We start from the raw sequence: 3,727 nt of genomic DNA, 5'->3' as shown, positions 1-3,727 counted from the left end.
TTTTCTGCTTATTTTATACCGGCTTCCAAACGTGGGCAACATTGTCTGTGAGTACACTTCATTGATATTTCAGATTAGAGAATCAGATGAATTATTCAATCATTTGATCAATATGATCAGTTTATCATCTCTGGATCTCTGACTGTTGTGGTTTCTAAGAAGCAGACAAAAATCACTGGTGAGTTAGCAATTACTTACTGAGGGAGAAAATAAGGCCGCACTAATACTGATGTTCCCACATAAAGCCATAACCCAGGGGATCCATGATTTCTACTACATTTCATATAATTGTCCCTTTGGCCCAAAGAATCATGAGATCTTCCTACAACTGAACAATGATAGAATCTATCTCCCTAGATTTCAGACACACTGATTCCTGAATCTCATCACCTTGAGAAAAATGAGTAAAGGGTATGGAGTCATTAAAGTCCATGTAGCAGTGGACAGAGGAGGATTATCACAGAGACCAGTGGGGCTCCAGCTTAAGCAAGACAGCCCTTTATTCTTGGTGATGTCTGTGGGGGGCAGGGGAGGAGCTAACACAGGACAAAAGGTCATAGACACTAAAATATCCAGAAATTTTATCTTATTCAAGGTGTGTATTTGTGAAGGATCAATTCTCTCCGACTTTCCTTCCCCCACCTGTGATTGGTCTTTGAGCTGAATTGGCAACATAGGGGTGCCGAATGCCCAATGGAGACCTTTGTGGAGTCAGAACTACTCCCGCAGCCTAGGGTCTAGAAACCTGCCAACTATTTCTTTTAAACACGTTATTTCCTTTCTTTATTGGCTGAAAGCTAATCTGGGTGCTAATACTCTCAGCACCCCATCCTGGTCTCCTTTGCTGGAATCTGCCTAGTATCATACAGTTTTAGGAATATTTTCCTCTGTGATTACCAAACAGACACTACCTGTGTTGGTGTCAAATCTATTGTAACTATAAGTATTTTCCTCCAGATTTCTGGGCACACTGTTTATCTGATCATGGAAACGATGAAACTGGGTATTTGGTATGTTCGGGAACATGACAAGTCTTGTCCAGGTGCCTTGCAAATTCCTCTCTAAAACTTGAGGTCACTTTTAGGAAGGGAAAAAAAATGTTTCTCTTAGAATGTCCGAAAATGCAACATCATTTAAATCAATTTTATTTCTCAAGAAGAAAGGGAAATAGAATGAAGATATTCAAATCTAGGAGGAAACTAATTTGGGTACTAACACCCAAATGACTTTATTTGTCATTCATTATATTAAAAATTACTTTTTGTTGTGAATATTCATTGCTGCTACGATTTAAACATGAGTATCAATCAGAGTCACTGGATAATTAATATTTATTTGCCTTGTTGATATCTGAGCATCAACCCCTGTTTGCACTAAGGCCATCTGAAAAAGCAGAGGACCCAGGGTCTGAAGCAGAACAGCACTGAACTAGAGGACTCTGGCAGCTCGAGGACACCAGAGACTTGTTTCACTTATGAAGACAGTGGCAGTAAATTCAGCAATTTGTTATTTGATTTTTACCTTTTAAGAGGTATTTCAAATTGATTATACCTTCAGTTTTTAATTAGGAGTCAATGGAAAATTGGCAACTTTTGAATGTCACTGGAGAGATAGCAATCCCTGCCACTTCTGCTTTCTCTGGGTAAAAGCCAGCTTTGCAAGCTTTGGCAGCATTTCCGACATCTTTGATGGACCGGCAATCACTTCAGTAATAACACTAATAATAACCATCACCACAACAATATCATCAATGAATGTCAGAAGTAGAAAACCTTTTCTCTGTGAATTCTGAAAAAATCATCAATGATTTTCTTCCCGTATGATATTGTTATGTCCTCAAACATTGGATTTAATCTCCAATTGCTTGTTTTTCTAGAGTGGGACATGCATTTCTCTGTTCAAATCCCACCTCATGCCAACATTTTGTACAATGCAATAACTGTCCCATTTTGAGGGCCTTATTTAAAGTTCTGAAATAAAACTCTCCAAACTGCCAACAGGGTGGAATAGGAAGTTATGGAATTTTATTAATTTAACAGGGACTTGTGGCTATCCTAATGATTCTGACCTGTCTGCAAATGTCAATTTCCCCACCTCTCTCCATGGTCAAGTATAAGGTGGGTGACAAGAATACTGACTGGGTGAGTACAATTCTTGAGAGAATAGGAACCAGTTCCACTATTGCATTGAACAATACTAAGAATTCTTTTTCACCTTTGACAAAATGAACTTGGGAAAAACACTGCGAGTGGTTCCGTGTCACCAGTCAGGAAGGAAGGCCATGGGTAGGCTCAAACCCAAGGGCATGGCATAAGCACTTTCCATAAGTAAAACATTTTCCCCTCACATTTTACTGTAAGAAGCAACAGAACAGCTGCACCTTTCATGCTGTGTCTGAAAATCTCCTCAGCCACATGTCCAAGTTCACCATTTCTGTTTTCAGCTCGGAAGTGCCTGAAAGGCCTGTGTTCAAGGTCTGCTACTTCACACCACCACCGCTTCCCAGTCTTCACAGCATGCTCCTCGAATCCTTCTGGACAACACTATCAGTGGCCTTATTTCTCCTCTTAGAATGTGTCACCTTTACTAATATCTCCTGTGCCCCTCCTTCTTCCCTTGCCAGCGACTAGTGACCATGATGCCACTCCTTCTATAGATTCCACAAATGAGGGAGAACATGTAGACTTGCCATCCTGTGCCTGGCTTATTTTACTTCCCATGATGTCCCACAGTTCCATTCATAATGCCACAGATGACTTAATTTCATACATGTTATAGCTGAATAGTATTCCATTGTGTGTTTATATACAACACTTTCTCTATTTATTCATCCACTTTGGTTGATGTGAATAATGAGCACTTCCATTAACATGGGAGTGTAGGTATCTCTTTGGTACAATGACTTCATTTCCTTTGGATTCATGCCCAGTAACAGGATAGCTGGTTCATATGGTAGCTCTATCTTTAGAGTTCTAAAGCATCTTCATTTTGTTTTCCATAGTGGTTATTCTAATTTAAATTCCCACTAAGAGTATTAAACAGTGAACCAAAGTAGAGCTCCCTGATTCATTGTGAAATGACTCACAGGAAGTTTTTACCTTCTTGCTTTTATACTGTGTGACTTTGGATATGTATCTTCCCCACTATCAACTTCTTTATACCTGAAATGGCCTAGATGGTTCTTCCTTGGTTCAGATTGTTGTATTTATGTATGAAGGAAGCTAAGACAAAATCGCTTTGAAGTATTTCATGGGGTTGTGATAAAACTAAGAGGCAATGAGAAAGAGGCACATTCTAGAGGTGAGATTAAGCTGGCATCGACCAGCTGCCAATACCCATGAAAACATAGTCTTCAAATCACTAATCTCAACTACCAATCTAACATAGGTATTTCTAATCTATCTTTTGAATTAGATTAAGACAGACATTTTCATAACCTTTTTGCTTATGGCTTTATATGTTAATCTAAAGTCTTTGACATGTTATCACATCTTCTGGGATATTATCCCAACCACCATTAAATTCCATCTCTTCTGAGAATTACCTATCTCTTGCTCACCCAAATCAAGTCTTCCCTGCTAGAACACTAGGGTTTTTGTTTGATTTTTTTAACCTTGTTTTATGTAACTGAGCTTTGTTTCTTATTTTCAGAGTACTGTGATCAAACAGCATAGGAAAAAAGAGCTTTGTTTAATCATGTTTATATAAAATAAATACAAAAATATGC

The sequence above is a fragment of the Sciurus vulgaris genome, assembly GCF_902686455.1.
Source record: "Sciurus vulgaris genome assembly, chromosome: 11".
NCBI lineage: Eukaryota > Metazoa > Chordata > Mammalia > Rodentia > Sciuridae > Sciurus > Sciurus vulgaris.
Note: the sequence above shows the minus strand (reverse complement) of the source record.